Here is a 27,236-nt window from a genome sequence, read left to right as displayed (position 1 = left end):
TGAAGGAAAGAGAGCACCACTGAGTGAACTGTATGAAAGAACACATTGTGGCAAAGCCAAGAGCCTGGCAAAGAGGAAAACAGATTGTAGCAAAGCTAAAAGGCTGGCGAGGAGAAAGTCAAATGAATGCGAATCAGCACCCAGACCCAGCGGCAAGAGAGCCTGTGTGGACAAGAGAGCCTAGGGTTACCGGTTGCGTGACCTGTAAAGGGTGGACCGTCTGCTCCAACAACTGCGCCTAGACTGGGAATACCCAATCTGACAATCAAGGAAGTATGCCGAGAACAAACCCACATGCGGAAGAGAGATTGCTGAAGTGAAGAAAAAGAAAACTATTTATGTATACTGGCAAGGAACCAGAAGGAGTGTAAAGTTGCACTGGAATTGGTTTTTAATATAAAGAGACTGCAAGTTGACCAAGCTAACGTCTTGGGAAAAGAAACCCTTAGACCCGTGTCGAACAGTATTGCTTTCTTGGAGAGATCAACCCAGAGACTTTGTGTAACTGTCTTGAACTTGGGGAAGGGCAGCTGGAAAGCAATACCAGAGGCTGAAGAAGCTCAGAACTTTCATTTAGAACACTATTTCCTTTGTTGCTTCCATCCCTACACATTGTTTAGCTTTAGCTGTGAGGGCAAGTATAGGTTTTGGACACTGACAGACTTAAGTTGAATGTACTGACTCACACTATCGTAAACTCAAGTGATTAATATGTTCTAGTGACTTTTCAAGTCTCTCTTGATGTTCTACCTCTGATTTTACGAATAGCAAAATAGCATCGCTGATATTTAACACCGCTGGAGGGTCAGTGAACACTTCCCTTATGGTGTTTTGAACCACCACTGCTGCCTACGTGACCCCAAAACAGAGTCCATTGTAGCGGTAGAGCCCCCTGTAAATTGTGAATGTTGTGACGTACCTTGAGTCTGGGTGCAGAGTGAGTTGATGGTACCCTGCTCTTAAGTCCAGCTTCAAAAAGAATAGTGCACCTTGCAAGTCATCTATTGTCGGCAGAAGGTTTAGATGGCCTTATTAGGGAGACACATATCAACACATATGTAAACAGAGTCTGGCTGTTTCTGTTTGCGACCCACCACAATGGGGGAAACCCAAGGGGTGGGCCCATCCACAGGAGCTATGATGTCCAGTAGGACAAGGTGCTCCAGTTCTTTCTCCACTTGTTCCCTAAAATGGAACGGGATTTGTTGGTGTTTCAAAGCAACTGGTTGTATCGACTCATCAATGTGTAACCTACAGGCTCCCCTTTTACTTTTCTAATGCCGGTGAACACATCCAAAACCATCATCAGGGACTGGACATCCTCCACATACACCCATATGCGAACATTACGATCTCCAGTGCTTTGGCTTCCATACAACTCAATAATGTGTCCTCGCTGACATTGGTGACAAAGAAGCTTGCTTTTGTTGGCTTGCCCTCATGAGCGACCTTCGATAGAAACACACCTTCCAGCTGCAAAGGAGGGACCCTGCCAAATTTAAACACGTAGATCTTTACCTCACTCAGTGCCGGAGGGCCAGGTAGGGTGTCATAATTTTTCTGATCCATCACATTTACTGAAGCTCCTGTGTCGATTAAAACTGGGACCTCAGAACCATTGATGCAGAGGACACACTTGGGCTGGCGTCTTTTCTTTATTTTGTGCTCACTCATGTTTGATATAAAGAAAATATCTTCCCCATTCCTCATCTTCAACACTGTCTGTTCTTCGTTTGGATCCACCAGCGCCACCTTCCACGATTGTCTCTGGGCAAAAGGTCTCACTCTTGCAGGGCCTCTGGATGTTGTAGCTGGTACTGAGCTCGGCATATCATTGTGAAGTGGTTGGTGATGCCACACCTTCCAGACATGTGCCCTTTTGCAGGGCCCTCAGCGTAATGCGGGCGATCATGTCCACATTGCTTTCACGATGGTGCCACTTCGGCCCTTCTTCATTCCTCGGCCACATGCTCTGGCCTGAACAGTTGCTGTTTACCCACAGCACACACATTGCCAAGCTTCAAGGTTTTCATGGTGGCATCCACTATGGACACCCGTGTATCATCGAATTCATGAGAGCAGCCCACTTAAAAAATGCAGGCCATTTTGATACCCGGCTTTCTCAGAATCGGCCTTCTCATTTTACCAGACGAGCAGCCTTGTGCAAGTTGTTGATGTACAGGTTCTTTTTCATTGTTTCAGTCACATGATGTAGATAACTGCCTCAGCCTGTCATGAAATGCGTCCAGTGATTCATAATGATTTTGTTTCGCTAGAGCACATTACGAATCTTTTATAGTCCAAATTTAACATGGGCGTAAAGTATTTCCTTAGTGCAGCTTTGGCAGCTATGTAGGTGTTTTTACTGGGCGTGAGGTCTTGAAAATGTTATTATGTACCTGGACCCTCATTGCGCTTGCTTCTCCCTGGACCCTCATGGGCATGCGTCTCCCTGGGCCCTTATTGTGCGTGCTTCTCCCTGGACCCTCATTGCGCATGCTTCTCCCTGGACCCTCACTGCACATGCTTCTCCCTGGGCCCTCATTGTGCATGCTTCTCCCTGGCCCCTCATGGGCATGCTTCTCACTGGACCCTCATTGTGCATGCTTCCCCCTGGACCCTCATTGTGCATGATTCTTCCTGGACCCTCATTGCGCATGCTTCTTCTAGACCCTCATTGGACATGCTTCTCCCTGGACCCTCATTGGACATGCTTCTCCCTGGACCCTCATTGCGCAGGCTTCTGCCTGGACCCTCATTGCGCTCGCTTCTCCATGGACCCTCATTGCACATGCTTCTTCCTGGATCCTCATTGTGCGTGCTTCTCCCTGGACCCTCATTGCGCATGCTTCTCCCTGGACCCTCACTGCACATGCTTCTCCCTGGGCCCTCATTGCGCATGCTTCTCCCTGGACCCTCATTGCGTATGCTTCTTTCTGTACCCTCATTGCGCATGCTTCTCCTTGGACACTTGTGCTCATGCTTCTCACTGGACCCTCATTGTGCATGCTTCTCCCTGGACCCTCATTGAACATGCCTCTCCATTGACCCTCATTGCGCAATCTCCATCCCAAATCTCCTTTCGGTGCATGCTTTAATGATCAGTATTTCTTCAGTGCGCATGCTCCGCGCATCAATAACACGGCACCTAACGTGTACTTCACAGATTCCCCTTTATTACGCATGCACTGCGATGCGGTATCCGGGCAATGCGCATGCTCTTTGCATCCCTGTTTGAGGTTTACGCATGCTCAAAAGATCAGTATCTCAGCTCTGGACATCGAAAGCTCAGTAGTGCGCATGCTCCTCCGAGGCGCTCTCTGTAGTACGCATGCTCTCGGAATATCTCTCGCGCATGCATTCGGACTTCCTCACAACGCATGCTCAGGGATGTCTCCGTACTGCGCATGCTCATGGGAACTCTGTTTCGGTCCTGCGCATGCTCTTGATATCGCGTCTCCGCGTAGCGCTTGAATTATTCCGGCAGCTCAGCCCCCCCCCCCCCTCCGCGAGGCTCTGCTGATGGTGGACGCGCTCCTCCTGCAGCCCCCCCCTCATTTACACCCCAAATGCTGAATATTGCAGTGGGAGGCGCTTCACAGGGGAGGAGGCAGTGATTATGGGATGATAATTCCCTGCAGGTGAGGGAGGGGGCCGGCCCACTCTCTTCTCTTTTCCCTTCTCTGCTCCTTCACAACCCTCCTGATACCCCCCCCCATGTGATGGGGGTGGGAACCTCCTGCCAGGCCCCCCTTACATGTGATGGGTGTGGGAACCACCTACCAGCCCCCCCTTCATGTGATGGGGGTGTGAACCTCCTGCCAGGCCCCCCCTGCATGTGATGGGGGTGTGAACCTCCTGCCAGGCCCCCCCTGCATGTGATGGGGTGGGAACCTCTTGCCAGGCCCCCCCCCTTTCATGTGATGGGGGTGGGAACCTCCTGCCAGGCCCCCCCCCCTTCATGTGATGGGAACCTCCTGCCAGGCCCCCCCCTGCAATTGATGGGGGTGGAAACCTCCTACCAGGCCTCGCTCCTGTTTGGATGCCAACTGTCCCGTATTTTGTGGGATCGTCCCGTATTTGGGGACTCTGTCCCGCAGTTTGCAGAGTGGCTGTGTGGGATGCAGGTTAACCTGCGTCCAGCACAGCCCCTCTGCAGACTGAAGTGACCATCTACCACCATATAAGCCATTGCGTGAACCAATGGATGGGCTTCATTACACGGTAGGCGGTAACCATGGCGCTATTAGCGCCATGGTTTCTGCCGTTATTTTACCGTGTCCGCCTTGGTGGATGGCGGAATTACCGCCCTACTCCAAGGTGAGCGGGGGGCGGTAATTCCCCATTCACCAAGACTCTTCCCCATTCCCATTTTTGCCCCCATAGGCCATAATGGAAATGGGGAAGGTGCTCATTACGGTACCGAAAATTGCGGTACCGTAATTAGCTCCGAGGTCCCTTTGCGGCACCCTACTTTAACGGCTGGTAAAACCAGCCGTTAAAGTCGGATCCCGCAAAGGGAACTCGTAGTAAGGCGGTAGGGGTTTACCGGTACCGGTGCCCTTACCGATACCGGTAAACCCCTACCGCCTACCGTGTAATGAGGCCCGATGTCTCTTAAATGGATTCGGATTAACATGAAAGCTCGGCAGGGTGCATACGGATGATAATTACACAAGGCTGTCCTGTCCGCCTCCCAACTAAACACAGAAAATAGCGGAGGCAGAACCACGAGATGGCGCAGTTGCTCCTTACTTAACATGCATACTCAGCATGACCAAACGCTGGCCACCGGACTAATGATATATAAAATTAACCCTAACAGAGCTTCGGAAAATAGTGTTAGGAAATATGTGAACCTTCGCCCGTCCCAGCTCGGCTCCTTAGTGTAGCCATTCGAGTTGGCTAGTAATATTAGTAAAACCCATTATTCTTTTTGTATAAATTGTTTAACGTTTAATATGTTTAAACATAAATTGTTTAAATTGCAAATGGGTCTGGCCAAACGTGAATGACCCTGTGACGTCATCACTGCCTTGTGGGCAAGTGTCCTGCAAAAGAATCCTAGAACCCTAGCTCCCGATCCTAGACCCCTAGCTCACGTGCATGTCATGGATGGTGGGGAATTGGGGTGGGCCGGGGTCTCTCTCTTTAGTGATTTACATTATATATTTTCTCTGAATGTCATGTGAATGCTACAAGTATTTAATTCAGATCATTCTTATTGTAGATTAATCATATCATAACCTTTGCATTTCCACAGCCCTGGATACTTTATTGGTGTTTCCTGGTGCTCAGAAAAACATGAGGATCACAGACTGCAAAAGGTAAGTAATTGCTGTGATATATGTCTGCCTATGTTTTTGACTTCTGTCTACTGGCCTGTGTACCCCTGCCCCTCCCACCACCTGTCCCCTCTTCCCTTTCCCAGGATAAGAATATCAGATTGGGAGCTGTGGTTTAGAACATTTCTATTTAGTTAAGGTTCCATTGTTTCATGTAACATTAGTAGTAGGTTATATGCTTTTCTTTGAACTATTTGAAGGGAGTCATTGGGCCTCATTACAACCGAGGCGGAACGGGTTAACGGGCTCCGCTAAAGGAGGCGGACCCATTAAACCCATTCTGCCTCATTATGAGGTTCCCTTGCGGGACCCGGTAAGTAACGCCTGGTCAAACCAGGCGTCGTTACTGCGTCCCGCGTGGGGAAGAGGGAGCAAACAACGGGCCGCTCGTAATCGGCCCGTTGTTTGCTCCCTCTTCCATTCCTATTGAGCCCTATGGGGGCTCAGATGGGAATGGGGAAGGTCCGGGCCCGGTTCCCAGAGGGAGGAATTACCGGGCCCTCTGTACTCGGAATGGCCAGGTAATTCCCCATTCTGGTAACCCGGACCTAGACCTGGTTTTGGTGGCAGCCATGCCGCCAATAGCGGCATGGCTACCGCCAAGGCCGTAATGAGGCCCATTTACTGCCTTGGTCGCTCGACACTTTTCACACAGGGGATTATCACTAGTAGGCAACAGGACAAGGGTCTGCGGTGGAGACAGCACACCAGACAAAAATCCCTTCCATTCCAGAAATATGTGCCTCCAAGTCCCCTTCAGTCTAAAATTACAGACCACTGGAGGATTAGTTTAGTTTAGTGTATTTAATTCTTGTAAAGCGCAACACACCCTCAGGCTTCTGTGCGCATAGGATAGGATATGATATAATAATTTATTTATATAGCGCCTATACACAATCGGCCTCATTACGAGCATGGCGGTAGCCGTGCCTGAATGGCAGGCATGGCTGCCACCATGCTCGCTACCGGTACCGCCTTCCGCGATTGGGCAATAACTAGCCCATTATGAGATGAAGGGGCCGGTAATAGCCCAATCGCGGGAGCAGTAATGCCGGGCTCCTAATCCCCATTCTGCCCCATAGGGCACCATGGGGGTGGGGAGCATGGTTGCACCGACACCGTTGATAACGACCTGGCGGGTTGTCAGGAACCCGCGAGCAGAACTCGTAATACAGCGGCCCGGTATGAACGGTGCCGGGGCCACCACTAGTGTAATGAGGCCCAATGTGTTTCAAAGCGCTTCACGGCAAGGGAGGGAACAAGGGAAAATACAAAACCTTCTTACAGGGCATGAACAACAAGAATGTGAAATAACTATCGTACTCGGCCTAGTGACATTTCAGATACAGACAGGGGACTACCGTATTAGACCCTACGACATTTCTGGTAGACCCGTAGAATTACACGAGGTGAAGGGAGGAGAAGGAGGGAGAGGAACAAAACAAGCTACTATTGTGCTAGGCCTGATGACGTTTCAGATAGTACTGGGGGAGGAGGGGGGAATAATTAGTACGGGGGAGGGGAGGAGACAAACATTTGTTTACTATCAGACTAGGTCCAAGGACAAATCTGATAGAGTAAGTACGTAGAAAAAAGTAAGGGAGGAGAAGGAGATAGAGAGGGAAGGGAGAGGAGAAAAGAACAGAATAAGAACAGTGAAAAGAGCAGAGGGGTGGCGGGGAGAGGGAAAAACAGATGCAGAGCTCTGTAAAACATGTTGCTCGGGAACAGAAAATGTAGGGAAGGATTCACGGTGACAGAGGGTACAGCATGAATCGGGGCCAACCTGAGTGGGAGATCGAGGGGAGGTCGAGCGTGAGAGTTGAGGGGGTGAAGCACCCAGAGTCAATGGGCCTCATTATAAGTTTGGTGGTAGCCCTGCCGGTAAAACTGGCAGGCTACTGCCAAACTTGCGATATAATCTGACACCCGGCAATGAGGAATTACCGGGGTATTCCGACTTTGCCGGACCCAGTAATTCCTACATTGCCGGGTGCCGGTGCCTGTCAGTCCCCATTCCCATTTGAGCACTATAGGGAAGAAAGCTCTTCTGAGTCTGAATCTACCAAAGGAACAGACTTTGATAAGTTAATCTCCTGATGGCCCCACTACGGATGTGGATGATGTACCAAAACAAAAGCTTCAGAGGGAGGAGGGCTTAGGGTGCTAGGTCTAACACAAGAAAAAATAGGCAGTGACATATCTTGCAACTGCAGTGGAATTGTCTGCAAGGTATTGTTGTCGTCTTCACTGTTCTTCGACCTATCCCTCTGCGCCTGCAGTTGAAGAGAAGTAAAAGATGCACTAGCCATCAAAGAAGCCACATATTCGAGCAGTTCACCTCCAGAATTTCCAAGATACGTGGGTGCTTGAAACGCATGAATCTTGGACAAAATCCATACCTGTGTTTTACCATATATTGTGCCAAGGATTGCCAGAACTGGTACAAAAACAACTCAAGAAATTGTTAGGAGTCGAGGCTAAACCTTGGGCTGAAATCCAGTTGACTATCGCACATTATTGTAGACTGCTACAGGAAAAGAATCGCAAAAAGGAAGCAACTCGAAAGGGTGAGGAAGCGAAATTGGTACAGAAGAAACTTTCAAAGTATGCTCTTGAAGGATCCATGCTAACTAGCGCAGCTGAACGAAGCATACAGCAAGTAGCTGGTCCACAACAGAATAATCAGGGTAACGTAGGATTTTACCCACAGGGAAGAGGATGTAGGGGAAGAGGATGGCAGAGCAGTCAGAGCGGCTTCCAAAATAATCAAGGTGCTTTCAAAACGTGTAACATGGAAGCCCGGATATGTCAAATGGACAAATAATCCGACGACCGCCAATATGTTGGCTGTTTGGAGTGACAGGGCACTTGGCGTACACATGCAGAAATCAAGGCATGACGCAGAACGGCCAAGGGAGGGGAGCAGAATCGTTCATTTTTTGAGTCATTATAGCTCCCATATCGGAAGTATCTGGGTAAAGTACTCGTAGCGCTTTCCATACTGCTGCTCTGCAATTGTTAAATGCTGCTGCGTCATGTGCGATATTGATTGTGGTTACACCAGGGTACCCTGCCCGTGCCCACACATCGTCTGCTCTCTCACCAAGTATGGCGATTAGGGGATTTTTTCTAACTCATGTATCCATTTTCCGGCTCCCGATGTCAGCATTGGAAGCTTGTTTTTCAAGTTTTCCCGATCCATGTGTGGCCATGGAATATATTGTGGTCTTACTCCCCCTTTCTCTAGTAGCAGAAACTGGAATGCGTAGCCCTCCTTTTCTTCTCTCATTGTTCTCCTGTCTATTGCAGGGGTAATATTCCCGCATTGCTGTCTACCTGGCAATGTCCTTAGTCTGTCTACATAGGGCGGTGAAGACACCCCCCTTTGACCATGAGATACTTCTTCATGTCGGTCAGACTGCATGGTTGACTCTGATGCCCTCGGTGCAGAATTGCTAGTGTCTGACCATCGTATCCCTTTTTCTCTTGGGAGTCGTCTTTCGCTCTGCCTCGCTTCTTCATTTTCCTCATGCTCCTCTATTTCGGAGTCGGACATTGTACCCAATTCATGTAATTTAATGTATCCTCTTTATTCCTACTTATTTCTAGCCTATCCAGGGATAGGTCTCTATTCCCACTACTTCAGGTGACATCCTCAGTGTCATACAGTTGAGTGCTTTCCAAGCGCTCGTCTTCCCTCTCTCCTTGGGGTATTTGTTCTAGCCCCATTTCATCATATATTTTATCGATCATTTCTACGATGCTTCTGGTGTCGAAGTCATTGTCAATATTCGCCCTAGACGTGCCTGGTACTGAGTCGTATGCAGGAAAGTATTCTTCGATATCTTCCCAGTCTACAACTGGATTGGGTTTTTTAACTTCGCTCTCCAAATACTGAAATTCGTGTGCTCTCTGTCTTCGCTTAAGTTCGATATTGTCATCAAATTCTTTTTGCTTCCTCGCCTCTTCTCTGACCCTATCTTCTTCCTTTCTCTTTTCATTTCTACGTTCATCTGCCCTTCGTATTTCCTCATCTCTTTGTCTCCTCATTCTTTTCTCACGCATCCCTTGCTCTTCTTCTAACCTTTGCTGTTTCTGCCTGTCTTGATCATAGGCTGCTGTTGGGTTGAGATCAAGCTGTTTTTCTTGCTCCTCGCGATAATGCTGTTCTCGCCTTTGTCTGTCTTTCCTTCTTATCCTTTCGTTTCTTAACTCCTTTTCTTTCCCCTTTCTCGGTGTCTCATCTAACCTCTCCTTTTGTCTTACGTCATCAATGCCTTTACCAACGAATTTCAATAAAATGTGTCCTCCCATCCATTCATCTTTTGCAAATGCTATCTCATCAGTTTTGTCTCCGCTCCCTTTCCATCTCTTCCCTTCTCTCTCCTTGTTGAGAGATGCACTTGTCTGTGCCTGATCTTTCCTTCCATCATCGTGCCTCCCCTTGTCCCTTGGGACTGTGGAGGTAAGATTCTTGTGCTTATCCTTCCCTTGTGTTTCGTCACTACTATGTGTAGGTGACTCATATGCGAGGTTGATGTACCCCGTGGTTGCTTTAAGTTCCCTCAACGGGTATAATACCTCGTCCTTACTTCCTTCAATTGTTGTTTCGGGTGGGGCAGGTAGCGCAGTAGGCGTCTCACCCCCCTCTGTGCATACATTAAGTATCCAATCTGTTGCCGGCTCCACAATTCGAAAAAGGCAAGGCATTTTTCTAACTTCTTGCCTGTATATGTGGCATGCAAATATGTCGTCATATGTTGTAAGACGGATTTAGATAAAGACCCATTTTGTGGCCATGGCATAAACATCTTGTGGGCAGTAGCTTTAACCCACTTGGTGCTGTACTTCTTTAGTTTGGGTGCATGTTTTGGCAATTGTTTGCATAAGTGTGCTAATGGAGTTATGTCTTGCATGTTTAAATCTGATCCCTTTCCTCTTATATAACACTTGTCACTGCTTTCGTGTGGTTTAAACAACTTGTGACAATATGAGCGAGCACCAAACACTGCAAGCTCCAATCAAAATTTCCCACAAAAATGTTATATTACCAATTTGCTCAAAAAACATCAATTCATGTGTGATTGTCTCAGCTATTCAATCGCGCACATTTTTAATCGGTTCTCTTAAAAAAATGTTTCACATATGATGTCACAACAAAACATGTAAAACAGACACTTAACAGACTAGACGGACACCAGCTGGACACGGATACCTCTGCCTCTAATCATTACCCCTTCGTGGAGTGTAAACGTACCCCTGTCACGGCGTCTTTGTGGTAGCCTAATCGTTCCCTATTATCTGGGACTCTGGGTACACGTTTCTTCTAGCCGCTATATTAGCGTAGGAATAAGGCAAATACTCTCACTTCTCGGGTGTTTCTCTGTGATAATTTATGTATGGTATACATATGATATTGTTTGAAACCAAAGAATTATGAGTCTTCAGCCATCAAATAGTTTTTTTGGATTGAAAGAGAGCCCAAATCTTTATTAATCAAATGTTCTTTTCTTTTAGAAACACTAGAAAAAGGATACTTCTTTTCAGCTTGCTGTAGATCTTCAAGGAGAGAGAGTGTCAGCCGGCAAGGCCAAATGGGTAAGTTATACTGAAATGAGGGCCGTGTGTCTTGTTTTATCTTTGTCTTGTTTTCTGTCTCTGGTTCTCTTCTTTTCTCTGTGCGGTATTCTCTCCTTCTTTTGGAGATCTTCTTCTCTTTTAGATAATTATTTTCTGCTCTCCATAGTCTTTTCTTTTTCTCTATTTGTTTTAGAGGTGTCCTTAACAAGTCTTTAATCTTATTTTCAAAATCAACCGTTAGCACTCGACAGTTCAGATAGTCTCTAGCTTTGCGGAGACCCCGTTGCCTTTATAACCTCCCCAACCTTACTGTTGGCTTTATATTTTAGCTTGACGGTTTCTTATGCAATCCTGACTGCCCCTCTTTAAAATTCTCCTTCGCTTTCTCTTCACCTTTGCATATTTTGACTGGTAGTGGTTGAAAGATCGTTTTCCTGCTTTGCCTGGCTCCTAGCAGTTTCCGTCTCTCGACTCCTCCCTTTTATAACGTAGCGTTACCTGAGTAATGTCTTGTCCTCCGCTGTCGAGGGCGAGAGAAGGCTTGTCCTATTTCCGCCCCTTTACTGACCTCTCGGCTCGGCTCCGGAGTCAGCTGTGCTCTTCAGTTCGGCGCATACGGAACTCTCCTCTCTTTCTCTCTCTCCGCATACACAGAAAAGCTTCACTCGGAGGCTCTGTAAAACGTCATGAAACGTGGCGGGTTTCGTTAAACAACTTCTCCTCCCTCGCACTCCCTCTCCGCATACCAGGTAATACGTTCGCTCTGCGGCTCTTGAAAACATCATGAAACGCGACAGCGTTTCGTTAAACAGCTTCTCCTCTCTTACTCCGCTTTTACGTCGAAGAAACCTTTTGACTTTAATTGCTGAAAACACTCAACTTTGCGCAACGGCGCTACAGGACTTATCCTGATCAACTTCTGGCAGCATCCATTAATACGCCCAGCTGAGACCCTTGGGCTCGACCTCCTCCTCCTCAGACCCCGTTTCCTAGCAACGAAAACACAGTGTTAGAGGAAAGGTCCTACCTGTTTTACTTCCTGCTCCAGTATCTCCGTGTCAGCTAAGCCTTATAGTCGTGTTTATATATATATATAATAAAAGCAGACGCTACAATAAGACATGAACATTGTCACACCCCCTCTACTAAACCCTTACGATCGGGAAGGGTTTCAGCCCTGGATAGATAATCAGCTTGGGCTAACAGTTTTCCTGGTTTATGAACTGTTCTGAAAGAGAAGGGCTGGAGGGAAAGGAACCATCTAAGTATTCTCTGATTCGAATCCTTGTTCCGAGCAAGCCATACCAATGGGGCATGATCCGTTATTAAAGTAAATTCTCGGCCTAAGAGATAATGGGCCTCATTCCGAGTACGGCGCTAACCAATGGCGCTATTAACGCCTTGGTTGACGCCGTACCCGGACCGGCAGCGCCTTGGTGGTTGGCGGAATTACCGCCCCATTCCAAGGTTGGCGGGGCGGTAATTCCCCAATCCCCATTTACCCTTCCCCATTCCCATTCTTGCCCCATAGGGCATAATGGGAGTGGGGAAGGCGTCAATTACGCCACCGTAAATTACGGTGGCGTAATTAACATCAAGGTCCCTTAGCGCCATGGTATTTAACGCCTGCTAAAAGCAGGTGTTAAAAGCACCATGGCGCTAAGGGAACTCGGAGTATGGCGGTAAGGGATTACCGCCACCGCTCTCGTTAGCGGTGGCCGCTATCCCTTACCGCCATACTCGGAATGAGGCCCAATATCTTAGAGCGTCAATAGCCCACATTACAGCCAAACATTCCTTCTCAATAGTTGGGTAACTCAATTCATGTGGCAATAGCTTCCGACTAATGAAGAGTATGGGTCTTTCTTTCTCCCCTTGATCCTGAAACAGCACAGCTCCGAGTCCGGTACCTGAGGCATCGGTCTGTAGGTAAAACGGGGCATTAAAATCTGGGCAGTGCAATACAGCTCTATCAGTGAGGGCCTCCTTTAATGCCTTAAATGCTTATAAAGTCTCCAGAGTTTCCCAAGTTTTCTTAGTCATTGAGTTCTTCTTTAAGAGATCTGTGAGAGGGCTGGCGAGAGTAGAAAAGTGTGGAATAAATCGTCTGTAGTATCCCACAAATCCTAGAAATGCCCGTACTTGTCTCGGTGTAGCTGGAAATGTCAACTGCTTTATAGCCTTGATCTTTTCTTCTTGAGGTCTGATGATCCCCTGACCGACATAATATCCTAGATACTTTGTATGAAACATGGCAACATGAGTTTTTTTGGGATTTACGTGTAATCCTGTCGTTTCTAGAGTCTTAAGGATACTTGCAAGATGTTGTAGGTGTTCTGCCAATGTGTTGCTGTAGATTATGATATCATCAAGGTAAGCACCGACATATTGTTCATGTCCCTTGATGATATGGTTCATTAGTCGCTGAAAGGTGGCCGGAGCTCCATGCAACCCGAAGGGTAGCACAGTAAATTGATATAAACCCGTAGGTGTGGCAAACGCCGTCTTTTCCTTATCAGCCGGAAGTAGGGGAATTTGCCAGTAACCTTTGGTTAGATCAATGGTAGTCAAAAATGTTGCCTTCCCTAAATTGTTCAGGAGATCTTCTATTCGAGGCATTGGATACGCATCAAATTTAGAAATGTCGTTTACTTTTCGAAAATCCATGCAAAATCTTACACTCCCATCCGGCTTTGGTACAAGAACTACCGGAGAGCACCAATCACTGTAAGAAGGTTCAATGATCCCAAGATCTAGCATTTCTTGAACTTCTTGGTTGAAAGCGTTGATCTTTGATTCAGGAATTCGATAACGTCTTTGTCTCACTATAGTTCCCGGTTTAGTGACTATCTGATGATTTATTAAATTAGTCCTCCCAGGTAGGGAAGATAATACATGTGTAAACTTTTGTATGACCCTAGACAACTCTGTTTTTTGTACTGCTGACAACTCTGAGTTCACATTCAGATCCTCCGAACCAGTTTTTTCCTTTATTTGTAGAAATTGTTCTTCTGTAGTTTCATTCACGGATATCATGGCCATTGTTGGGATGGGAGATCTCCATTTTTTAAGTAAATTGACATGATAGGTTTGGTACGGAAACTTACAGTCTGTCTGTTTCACCTTGTATGTTAATGGTCCTAAGACTTCTTGATCCTCGTAAGGACCTTTCCAAGTAGCTAGCATTTTGTTCTCTGATGTAGGTACTAACACGAGTACTTGGTCTCCTTTTTTAAAAACTCGTAACTGTGTTTTTTGATTGTAGTATCTTTCTTGTCTTATCTGTGCTTGGAGAAGGTTATCTCTTGCAACACTTTGTAGCTTTTCTACTCTTTCTTGTAGTTGGGAAGCAACCCCGTTGAGGACTGCAGAGTATTCCTGAGTGTCATTAGAATCCATGGAAGTAATCTATCCCAGTCTTTGTTCTCTGGGGAAGTCGTTTTCTTCAGCATCTGTTTGATGGTGTTATTATAACGTTCTAGTAGCCCATCAGTCTGTGGGTGATACACAGCAGTTTTCAGGTGTTCTATTTTTAGGGTCTCACAAACTTGTTCTAATACTTTAGACATGAAATTCGACCCCCGATCGGTGACAATCTCTCTGGGTATCCCAACTCGTCCAATGAAAGGTATGATGGCGTCACAAATCTGTTGCGTATTTGTGGCTTTCAATGGGAATTACTTGGGATATCTAGTTGCATAATCGACCACTACAAGAATGTATTTGTGACCTCTTCGTGTCGGTTCCAAAGGTCCAACAAGGTCTATTCCGATCCTACTGAATGGTTCCATCACTAGTGGCATAGGTTGAAGTGGTGCTCTTTTTACATTGGCTCGGTTCTTCCGCTGGCACTCTTCGCATGATTGACAGAACCGAACTACCTGTTGATACAATCCCGGCCAATAAAACCTATCCAATATTATTTTGGTTGTTTTCTCCGTTCCTAAGTGGCCCTCACCAATTTGTAAGTGAGCCACCTCCATTATAGTCTGATAATATTTATGGGGAATCAGCAGTTGTTTTAAGTCCTCGCCATTCCTGGCCTTAGTTTAGCTATAATACAACCCATTTTCTTTGATGAATCGTGGTCCTTCTCCCGTTACTCTCTCCAGAGCCCTTTCTCGAGCATATTGCAGCAAAGGATCTAGCTCTTGTGCAGAGCGAAAACTGTCTCCGTCTTCCTCGATCCTCCAATCCACTGCTACCGGTAAAACATTTTTGACTCTCCATTCTTTCTTCAGATAGCGTCTGAGCTTTTTGCTTTTTTGCATTTTAGGAGTTGGACTAGGTATTTCATCACTATGGAAAGGGGCCGTTTCCAACCAGCTCTTCTCAATCTTATGAACTAACTCTAGGAATTTTGGTATATCGGAGCCAATTAGAAGTGGTTTTGGTAAATGAGGTAATACTGCTGCCTTTACCCCCATCGTTTCTCCGACTACTTTGATTCGTATTTCCTTAGATGGGTATACCCTTACATCCCCATGCACACATCTGATAGGAATTTTCTCTGAGGAATTAGAATCTTCACCTACCAGCTCTGATGTTACCGCTGTCTGTAGGCTCCCTGAGTCGATTAATGCTGTGGTGTGTTTTCCATCCACCTCTGCGTCGCAGGTATATAGATACTGCGACGGTCTCGCACTCATCATTTCTGTAGCTTCATTTCCCTTTTGGGATTCGAGCAATCCAACCTCCATTGGTTCTGCTTTAGGTTTTTTCGGGCAGAATCTTGCTAAATGTCCCCAGTCCCTGCAGTCGAAACATTGTGGGCCTCTAGATATAGGAGTAGCTTGACGATAATTCACCGGACCCTCACTGCTAGGTCTGGAGCGTACGCCGTCACCTTCTGATCTTTGTAGCATTGAGTGTGGCCATCTTGGTGCAGTAGCAGACTTGTTCAACAAAAGGGGTGGTTTATGGCTGGTCGGATAGGTCATCACCCTCCCTTGTCCAGCTTTTTGGTAAGCCGAGACTACTTCCACAGCCTCCGTCAACAACAGCCTGGGATGTTGTTTGACCCACCTCTGTACTGGACCCGGGAGGACCTCGATGAACTGTTCCAAAATGACTTTTTCTGTAATTTCTGCTGAAGTAGAAGTACCCGGTTGTAACCATTTCTCTGCTAACTCCTTTACTCGGTAAAACAATTGTCGTGGGGTTTCGTCCACTTTCAAATTGACTTCTCTAAACTTCACTCGATAAGTTTCCTCGTCATGTCCCATTCTTTCTAATACCACCTTTTTCATGTCGCCATAGCTCGTATCACCTGCAGGGTTTGCCGCTTGATATGCACACTGCATTTCACCGGTCATCAATGGTGCGATGTAATGACACCATCTCTCGGCGGGCCACTGGGCATTTCGGGCTACTCTTTCAAAATTCACGAAGAAATGTCCTGGGTCTTCTCCTGCCGAATATTTTTGCAAGACCGAGGTAGGGACCTGGGGGTTGTTTCGTGCGTTGGTGACTTCGAGTAGTTGAGCCTGCTGTATTTGTAAGGCTTGTTGGAAGGCTAACCTGTCAGCTTGAGCTTGTTGTGATTGCATCTGTAAGGCTTGCTGTAATAGTTGCTGACCCTCGCTTAGGGTTTTAATCAGGTCCTCCATGGCGTTCTCAGAATCCCACTTCTAACACCAACTGTGATAATTTTATGTATGGTATACATATGATAATGTTTGAAACCAAAGAATTATGAGTCTTCAGCCATCAAATAGTTTTTTTGGACTGAAAGAGAGCCCAAATCTTTATTAATCACATTTTCTTTTCTTTTAGAAACACCAGAAAAAGGATACTTCTTTTCAGCTTGCTGTAGATCTTCAAGGAGAGAGAGTGTCAGCCGGCAAGGCCAAATGGGTAAGTTATACTCAAATGAGGGCCATGTGTCTTGTTTTATCTTTGTCTTGTTTTCTGTCTCTGGTTCTCTTCTTTTCTCTGTGCGGTATTCTCTCCTTCTTTTGGAGATCTTCTTCTCTTTTAGATAATTATTTTCTGCTCTCCATAGTCTTTTCTTTTTCTCTATTTGTTTTAGAGGTGTCCTTAACAAGTCTTTAATTTTATTTTCAAAATCAACCGTTAGCACTCGACAGTTCAGATAGTCTCTAGCTTTGCGGAGACTCTGTTGCCTTTATAACCTCCCCAACCTTACTGTTGGCTTTATATTTTAGCTTGACGGTTTCTTATGCAATCCTGACTGCCCCTCTTTAAAATTCTCCTTCGCTTTCTCTTCACCTTTGCATATTTTGACTGGTAGGTATGGCTACTCTGTTATTTCGCTCTTCCCTTCGTAGATTGTATGTTTTACCCCTTCAGTACAATGCCCTATTAGTGGTTGAAAGATCGTTTACCTGCTTTGCCTGGCTCCTAGCAGTTTCCGTCTCTCGACTCCTCCCTTTTATAACGTAGCGTTACCTGAGTAATGTCTTTTCCTCCGCTGTCGAGGGCGAGAGAAGGCTTGTCCTATTTCCGCCCCTTTACTGACCTCTCGGCTCGGCTCCGGAGTCAGCTGTGCTCTTCAGTTCGGCGCATACGGAACTCTCCTCTCTTTCTCTCTCTCCGCATACACAGAAAAGCTTCACTCGGAGGCTCTGTAAAACGTCATGAAACGTGGCGGGTTTCGTTAAACAACTTCTCCTCCCTCGCTCTCCCTCTCCGCATACCAGGTAATACGTTCGCTCCGCGGCTCTTCAAAACATCATGAAACGCGATGGCGTTTTGTTAAACAGCTTCTCCTCTCTTACTCCGCTTCTACGCCGAAGCAACCTTTTAACTTTAAATGCTGAAAACACTCAACTTTGCGCAACGGCGCTACAGGACTTATCCTGATCAACTTCTGGCAGCATCCATTAATATGCCCAGCTGAGACCCTTGGGCTCGACCTCCTGCTCCTCAGACCCTGTTTCCTAGCAACGAAAACACAGTGTTAGAGGAAAGGTCCTACCTGTTTTACTTCTTGCTCCAGTATCTCCATGTCAGCCAAGCCTTATAGTCGTTTTTATATATATATATAATAAAAGCAGACGCTACAATAAGACATGCACATTTTCACACTCTCCCAGTAACCTCTCTCTTCTCAGGTGTCCTCCCAGTAACTTTTATTTATTTAATTATTCTCGAGTCGTTATCCCCTTTATATATACAGCCTTCTCTACTTCTAACTTTATTTTGTTTTCCCCCCTCCCTCCGTTACCTTTTTCCCTTTACTTGTTCTAAGACATGCACTGTTTGCCAAAGCACTACATTTTTGCTTCACTCACCGTTCGCATGGTTCGTCTCTGGATCCTCGGGATCACCGCCTTTGTTACCGCCTTCTTCAGATTTTTGCCCGATCAGCTGCCCGTAGGAATGGGAAGGAATGTGTTGGGAAAACGGGTCCCTTCAGGCGCTGACTGCAGTCTCTTGTTTACACTACCATTGTCTACGGGGAGCTTCATGGTCTACTCAGCCGAATTGCAAAGGACTTGTGATATTGCCGAAGACGTAGAGTTACTTTATGTCAACGGTCAATAGGTGTCTTACTTCAATTAATAATCGATAGTTGATAAACCATCAACCATCCGATCTTTGCTACCAAGTGTACCGAGTGACCCCCGGCCGGCCTTTAGAGTCAGGGTTTGCTCTTCAGTACTTTAAGACGAGATAGCTGCACCTTGAGATGGATGGGGGTGCAGGTTTTCTTACTCCAACCCCAATCAATAAGGACAACTCAATGGTTTGGCAAAGGAGAGTCCATTTAATGACAAGTACAAAACACAGGGAAACATGTAAATTGACAGTGGTGCGACAGCCCGTCTCGCTTCAACTCCCTCGAACTTCATACAAAACATAACTTTTACACCAAAAACATGTCATAATCTGACGTGTAACACTCAAAAGTTAACATGCAATTCATTTGGTTGGAAAAAGGTAACTTTAATATAGGTGCTATATCTGTATATGGTAACAAAGGGAGGGGATTGGGTAAATACTGTCAGGTGGGCATCTAAGCCCTTCCTTCAAAAATGACTACTGTAGACGTCACTAAAAGTATGTCGTCTCATTGGTTCTACTAACTATAGGACCCTAGATTATTTGGTCCATTGTAATTGGGTTGGCATCAACCCCATGCATAAATCTCCACTTTGCTTAGCAGCACGCAGAACAGTCAAGCAGGTTCAGGGTATCCCTCTATTCACCCAGCCTTTCTACAATCAATCGTTACTTTATGGGCTATGTGTCAATTAGTTCACTGTGGTTGGCCTCGAAATTGCATCTTCTTGTCTCGAAAAATTTCTGATATCTCTGTCTGGGTGGGTGGCAAGCATAGGTGTGCAATGGTGCCTCTTGCTTGGCTGGTCACATGCTAGCACACCATGAATTTACCTCGCTTCTTTCAATTTGTGCATTTGATTTTCATTTCACCCTGCCACCTGCCTACGCCTTCTTATCTCGTTCCTTCCTTTAATTAGACGTAGCTACTGTTCATAGCTTCTATTAATATGACCTTGGCTTTCCCGGCACAAGCTGCCTCTGTCGAGTTACGATTTTGCCTTTTTCCTCGTATTACTAAAATATGAAACCTCTTGCGTTTGGCCTATAATAACCTGGGTTGGTTCTGCTTCTCATGCAAAGTGAATTCGCACTTGTATAACATTTTGAGGCAGATTGTGTACAATGGCGCTTGCCGCTCTATTCTTCTACTTAGCATAGCAAACCGCACTGTTTTCTTGGCTTTCTTGCGGTTACAAGCATATGTACAGGCGTTAGCTGGTTGAATATCTTCATCCTTCTTTCAGTTAAGCTCCCTTGTATTTCTACAATGTTCTTTTCTTTTACTTTCACAATATCTTTATTCATGGTGTTTCATCTCTTTGTGTCTGTTAGGGAGAATTCTCACGTATGGCTAATTGCCCTTACCTATAGAGTCCCCCAGCAGCTTTGCTGGATTTGAAGGGTTTATTTCTTTTTACCTGCTAAGAGTGAGACTCCTTTTTTCCCCCCTCTTAGGCACCTTTGCTATGTGTGTTCTAGGCTATTTTTGTGTTTAATGCCTATGGGATCTTTTCTCTCACCCATAGGAACCATCTTTATACACATGTGTTACACAGCACCCTCCTTGCAGTGACACAGGGGTGTCGTAGCGACCCCCAAACATAGACTCCATACCCTGGGACTGACTACTGTCTCCCAGGGCATGTAAAGTCCCCATTGACTTTACTAGTCAATCTCTCTGAACTAAACCAGTACACCCCATTTTAATATGGAAGTACTGGAAGGGTTTAATAGTTTTCCCCCTATGTTCATTTTCAAGAGGGTACCTTAAAGTCCCCCTCTACAATGTTTCTGGCTGGTGGCAGTGGTTACTAACTTTTATTTTCGACCGCAAATATTTTCCCATGGGATTTTCCCATTGTTCGAGGCTAATACTTTTACTGACAGCCTCTAACATACCGCCGGTTTAGTTTATTATTAACTTTACTCCGGCAGGTTTTATTTGCCAGAACTTTTATATAACTTCTTTCTCGTGTTTTACTCTAAACTCCTAACCCAGGTCGGGGATTCTTTGTTCGCTATTTTGGCGGGCTTCTGCCAAGAAGCCCTCCTTTCGGCGCCTCTGAGTCTGGGGTGGGTCTGTTGTTTGGGAGGGGGAGTAGAACCCCTGGACAGAGTTGCCGCAGCAACTCAGGTCGCACTCTAACCTGATAGGCTGGAGGGTCTCCTGCCAAGAAGACCACTCCACTGTGTGAGTGACCGCTAGGCTGTATGAATGGGTCTCTTTCTGCATAAAAGCAGGGTCCTGAGGACTGGAAGAGAAAGACGTTGCCACTGGAATGACGGAACCGAAGGGGAGAGAAGCCACAGACATCTTCAGCATCTACACCACCGGTGAAGCCCTGCCGGATCGTCTCACCACTTTTCTTCCACATGACGAGAGGAGATCTTCAGCGAAAGAGCCTCCTTCCCGTGAGCTGGTGCGGTCAACCAGTTCACCTATCGCTTCCTCGGACCAGCCTTGGTCGAATCGACAGTGCCCAGCACTTGGAGACTGGATAGCAAGGCAGCTATCGACCCGGACCGCGATTAAAAGGAGCGTACCTTTTAAACTTCGTTTGGCAGCAGCGCGGCTGGTTTCATCCCTGGGTAGTGCAGCGACTCAAACCTTCCTCCACGACGAGAGCCTCTTTTTCTCTGTTGGATCCCCCAAACTGCAGGAACTACCAGGAACAACCGTCACCGCAGGAGCCACTTCTTCACGTTTAAGGTACATTGTTCCGCCAGACCGCCCTTTTTCCCTGGTAGCCCTAAAGGTGTTTTAAATCCTTTAACTACTTGTGGGGTCGACCGCCCTCTCTCTTAACATTGTCTTTCACCTCACATCTACCTCTTCAATATTTTTCTACTAAAGACTTGACTGCAGCTACAAGAATATTTTTGCTCCTAAACTCTTGGTCCTGTACCACTGACTATGGCTCAGGCCTAATGACTCTGGCTGATTTGTTAGATCTGCTCTCACTAGATTGGTTTTCAATGAGAAATGTGTTGATGCACCTAAATCTTCTAAACCCCTCTTCCTTCCTACTGTTTTAACTTGTGGAGTGCCATTTTGCTCAGTTTTCATTCACTTATCTTTTGGCGAAAGTGTTACTATGCATTACTTGTTCACAAAACTTCAGGTAAGTGTTGCTAGGGGGTGTCTGAAGATATTTCAGTTTAACTTGTGCTTTTCCTCCCTTTCGTTGAATTGCTAGAGTGCCATTTGTAGTTGGTTTTCACTGTGCTGTTTTGCTCAGTTTTCACTCTACCGCAAACTTGTCTACAATTGAATAGGGAGTTGTATTTACTTTTCCTTGACTGAATTTTAACTTACTTTACCAATTGTGATTATGTGTTGACTTTGAAGTGCATAAAATAAATATATAGGCCCTCATTACGACCCAGGCGGTAAGCGGAAAACGATGCCGGTAAATGAATACCGGCATCGTTTTCCGCTAGGTCCGATTATGACCCGCGAAAGTGCAATTAGCGACATCGTAGTTTACGGTGCTGCTAACAGCACCAAGGTCGCGCGCGCGACCCACCATGCCGTAAATACCGGCATGGCGCAAAGCTACGCAGATCACAAACCAAGCGGACATGCCCCTAACGCCATCGCCAAGGCCGTAAAGTACCTTACCGCCATGGCGCTAATTCCGCCATCGCGAACCAACCGTAAATGGCCATGTGCAGTGTTCCCAGCTGCCACAGGTGCACATAATCAGCACAGGTGGAGGCAATACAGACTCTCCCAGTGCAAAAAGAGCACACCCCACCCCTACCAGCCCCAGTCACACTCCACAATGATACCAATAGGACTAGCAATGTTGGGGCTGGAGGACCTGATAGCAATGCAAGTGCTACAACAACAACAACAACAATAGGCTGCACAGAGGAGATGCAGGAGGAGAAGGAGGGAAAGGCAGGGCCAGCAAGCCCCACCAGCACAGCCAGTGGCACCACGCAGGCAGCCCCCAATCCCACGCATCAGAGCCAGTCCATTCAACCTCACCGCAGAGCAGATCCACACCCTGTACCGACTGGACCGGGACACCATCACCAACATTGTGCACATGATACACAACGACATCGTCAGCATGATAGAAACACCCACCGCCATCCCGCCCCTACTGAAGGTCGTGTCCGTGCTCCACTTCCTGGCCACAGGCACCTACCAGCACACAGTGGGCCACTTGCATGGCATATCCCAACCATTATTCTCACGTACACTGATCCAAGTGCTCGATGCCCTCCTCAAGCACACAGACGACCACATCTCATTGCCACGGTCTGCCCAGGAGATTGCCAACACCAAAGTGGGTTTCCATGCACTAGCTGGCATACCTGGTTGCATTGGTGCCATCGACTGCACCCATGTTGAATTGGTGGTCCCACATGCCATGGAGGTACCATACCGCAACCGTAAACTATTTCACTCAATCAACGTGCAAATGGTCTGCGACTCCAACAGGATCTTCACACATTGTTGTGCCCGATTCCCCGGATCAACCCATGATTCAATGGTCCTTCGGAACTCCACAATACCACGCTACATGGAGCGACATGCAGGCCCAAGATCCTGCCTACTCGGTGAGTCTAATGTCATGAGCATGGAAATGCGAAGTGTGTAGGTGATCGACGTACCAATGCATATTTCACCTGGCAGAAAGGGGGGGGGGAATGATGCATACGTCACATGGCTGCGACTAGCAGTAGCCAGATCATACCCTGAGGCAGCACTCACGTCATCTGACAACTGTATACATGTTGCCTGATCTAATCAGCCCTAACATGTGAATGAAAGTGTACCCCAACCATGACACAACCATCTGCAAGTGCATTGTACGAAATGTGACCACATTGACTCCAAAGGAACGCACCTACATGCACGTCACCAAACACCATCAACTGAAAGGCCTGTCCCCCATAACTGCGCACAAAGGAGGCACATGTCGGACAGGAACATCAATGCACCACTACACAGACAGCAAGACCCACAAACTCCCCCCATTGACACCAGTATTGTTCCCTGGGGTCATAATGAGCCAGACAGCAATGTTGCAATCATGTGAGCTTTGACATCACAGGACACGTGCCAGGTCACATAAAGTAACGGCCTGAACGGACACAGTGGATGGGCACTCACAAGGCAATTGTCCCCCCTGCATTGTGTCTTGGCATGCAAAACAGTACATGAGAGCCATGAACATATACCGGTTGCATAGTGTGAATCCATTAGCACAACTAAATTTGGTGCAAAGTAAAGGTTGAATGCAAGGCATGGTGGCGCGTCATGTTCAGAAAGCGATCTCATTCCTGACACATACATTGTTGCCCATTTACAGGTGATGCAGGCTATCCCCTGAAGAGGTGGCTCCTTACACGAGTCCGGAACCCACAGAACCAGCATGAGGAGGACTTCAACCGTGCCCATGCACGTACCCGTGTGGGGATAGAGCAGGCCTTTGGCCTACTGAAGGCACGTTTCCGCTGCCTCAGCAGGTCTGGCGGGGCACTCCTGTACCGCCATGAGAAGGTTGCGAAGATCGTCATGGCATGTGTCATGCTACACAATATGTGCGTCAGACGTAACGTGCCTATGCCCCCTGACGCAGAACTGCAACCACCTGATGATGAGGATGATGAGGGTGGGGATGGGCAGCACCTCAAGGAGGCAGCGATGCACAGGAGGGGCGTGAAATGCGTCAGAATCTCATTGACCAATACTTCTAGCACACACAGCGTGTGCGTGTAACATGTGGACAGTACTTGGGGCACTGTGTGTGTCTGGTATATGCACACTGTAGACTGTACAACAATAAAGCACACATACACAATGAGCAATGTCCACACATTTGGTTTGTGATAAACGAAAAAGTGTATTGTGCTTCTGAAAAGTTATGACACACCCAATCCCCCCTCCCCCCTGAACACCCCAACACACCCATTCCCCCCTCCCCCCTGAACACCCCAACACACCCAATCCCCCCTCCCCCCTGAACACCCCAACACACCCAATCCCCCCTCCCCCCTGCACACCCCAACACACCCAATCCCCCCTCCCCCCAGAAATCCCTGCAAAGGAGTGCCAATGCCTGTGGTGAAGTGGGTAATGTTTTAGTGGTCCACTGGGCGGGCACTATTGGCAGCCCCCTGTCCTGGAACCTGGGCCCCCCCTGCCTGTACTCCTCCGGGTCCTGGATGACCTGCGGACGAGTCTGGATGGGGAGGAACTTGCAGCTGAGGAGGTACCGGGCTGCTCGGTACGCCGTGTGTCCATGATTGTCCATATCAGTTCACCAATCATATTCCGCACTGCGGCTAGTTCTGTGCATATGTTCGTGCTTGCTGATTGGATGGCTGCCTTGATGCTGTCAGCACACCTCTCCATGCCTGAACTGGCACCTCCACAATCAGCAACATGCTGCGTTAGGATTGACGCCAGTTCTTGCCTCGCTGATATTTGGTCCAGCACCTGGCTGAAATCAGGCACAATGGAGGTTGCAATTGCAGGCCCAATAGGACTACTCCCCTCTTCCCCTACTCCCACTGGGCTTGGAGTGGCTGGCCATGAACCTCCAGGGGATTGCCCCTGTGTGTCCTGTCCATGCAGGCTACATGGGGACAGGTGTGGGGAGGTAAGGTGGGTGTTGGGGGGACCTTCCATGTCATCATCCCCATTCGCCACATCGCTGTCAGAACAGGCTGCGATGGCTGCAGTCTCCCCGACTGTACTGCTCCCCGCAGACACGATCCCCTCAGTGGGCGGCAGTGGTTGTGGGTCTGCCGTGGGGGCCATCATGTCCCTTTCCTTGGGGGGAATTGCTGCCCTGGGCTGTTCGGCAACAGGAATTTTGGCCTGCTGTGGGTTGGCCATGGGTCCAGCAGAGGTGGATGGTTGGTGGCCTCTTCCCTCTGTCCTGGTCTTCTTGGCTGGGGTGGTGCCACTCTCGTCCCTGCCGGTGTCCGAGTGTGAGCCTGTGGTGGAGCAGAGGAGGGAAAGTGTTATTGATGGTTCAGCGGACATTGAGCAGGCATTGTGATGAGTGCCATGGTTTAGATGGATAGATGGTAGGCCGTGACATACAGGTTGTCTCACTTTTGGGTGGGTTGAGCATGCAGGAATGTGTGTGCCTGCTGTAGAGTGTACATGCTTCATGTGTGCAGGGTGTGGGTCTTCTGCTGATGTGTTGCGTTTGCCATATGGGGCGACATTGTGATTCCCATGTAAGTGTGATTCAGGGTGTTTTGCAAGGCTGCATTGGAGGCACCTACCTGTGTCTCCTGATGTCGGGGCTCCTCTCTCCATTCCGCCGACGCCCTCAATGCACTCTATGCCGATCAATGAGGCACATGTCTCCTCCCATGGCTGCATCTTCAGTGGGGAGTCTGCTCCACCGCCAGTTGCCAGTCCCAGGTTGCGGTTTGCTGACAGTATGCCCCTTACTCGGAGCCGGAGGTCATCTCACCTTTTGCGGCATTGTCTGGCGGTGCGTGGGGTGGTACCTACGGCACTGACGCGTTGTGCCACGAGTTCCCATGCTGCTTTTTTCCGGGCTGTGGCTGGTCTCGTCATCTCTGATGAGAAGACGACGTCTGCCTTCTCCTGCAGCGTTTCTGCAAGCATGGTTAACTCTTCGCGACTGAAGCGGTCCTGCCGCTGCCTGTCGCAGGCTTTTTTGACAACTTTTGGCATGGTTGGGTGAGGAAATGGGTGGGTAATGGGATTCACAGGATTTCAGGGTTGAATGTAGTGTGGTTGGGTAGGATGGCAATGGATTGTGTTTTTAAAGATGGCCGCTGTGCTCTTTCCCGTTCCGCCGTGATGACGCTACTTCCGGTTCCGCTAATTTGCGGTGACCGCTAATTATGGTGCCCGCTAATTACGGTGTCCGCTGATTACGGGGCCCACTGATTATGGTCGGCGCAATGATGGGTGGCGGTAGGTCACCCAGCGCGGCATTCGATGCCGATAAGGGCTGTTTACGCCATGGCGTAGTTTACATTACCGCCATGGCGTAATGCTCGTGCGCGATGGGTCGGAATATGGCGCTCTTTACGCCATCGGTCCATGGCGTAAACAATGATTACGCCATGGCGGTAATGTAGATTACTTACCGCCAGGATCGTAATGAGGGCCATATTCTCTTTTTAATACAAAGCTTTGGTCAGTGTTTCCTTGCCCCATAGTACTGTACTCCCTATTGTGTAAACCCTGAATACTGCTCATCTCCCACTTGAGATGAGTCTGACTGCTTAACCACAGCTACCAACTACATCTTTGTGGTACAGACTGATACCAAAGGGGATTTATTGCTCTCACCTGTAGTCCTAATCTGGTGTAGTGCTCCCTAAGGGAACTGCACTGGATTCTGCCTAACAGTGTCATCCTTGGGTCGTCATATCTTCTATGGGTGCGTTAGTTCAGACCCTCGTGACGTCACCATTCGTCTTCCATTAAGGACTTTTTGTGTTCTTCCTGCACAGTACTTAAACAATCTTCATTTCGTTTCATTTGCTGGTAGGGTTTTCTTAATGGATATCTTACTGCCCATGGGTGTCTGGTTATTGGTACTTCAATAGGTATTGTTCTTCTAATAGGTACTGGGCAGAGCCCCACTGCTGTTCTCTGCTGGTTTATCTGCTCATCATACGTCACATATTTCAGTGTGAATGTCCATGGTACTTCAAAATGGGCGACTGGAGTGCAGGCTATATTTGGGACCTCCTCTACAGGAGAGTGGGAGAAAGGAAAAGGGAGGGGGGCCAAGGGAAGGCAAGAGGGGGAGACATCCA

At 47.6% G+C, this 27,236-nt stretch overlaps 1 protein-coding gene across 1 annotated transcript in view; it reads left to right on the top strand.

The window, feature by feature from the left end:
- The first annotated feature begins 3,487 nt into the window (after positions 1–3,487).
- Positions 3,488–27,236, top strand: part of LOC138552164 (zinc finger protein 268-like) — a 90,522-nt gene continuing 66,773 nt past the window's right edge. The window contains exons 1-4 of the mRNA XM_069642518.1: positions 3,488–3,641; positions 5,264–5,327; positions 10,866–10,946; positions 16,704–16,784. The gene's annotated coding sequence lies outside the window, so the exon portion shown is untranslated. The remainder of the gene's footprint in view (positions 3,642–5,263; positions 5,328–10,865; positions 10,947–16,703; positions 16,785–27,236) is intronic.

The sequence above is a fragment of the Ambystoma mexicanum genome, chromosome 1q (genome assembly GCF_040938575.1).
Source record: "Ambystoma mexicanum isolate Mex_15411 chromosome 1q, UKY_AmexF1_1, whole genome shotgun sequence".
Classification (NCBI taxonomy): domain Eukaryota; kingdom Metazoa; phylum Chordata; class Amphibia; order Caudata; family Ambystomatidae; genus Ambystoma; species Ambystoma mexicanum.
The sequence above is the reverse complement of the archived record's forward strand: the minus strand, read 5'-3'. Positions and strand labels throughout refer to the sequence as shown.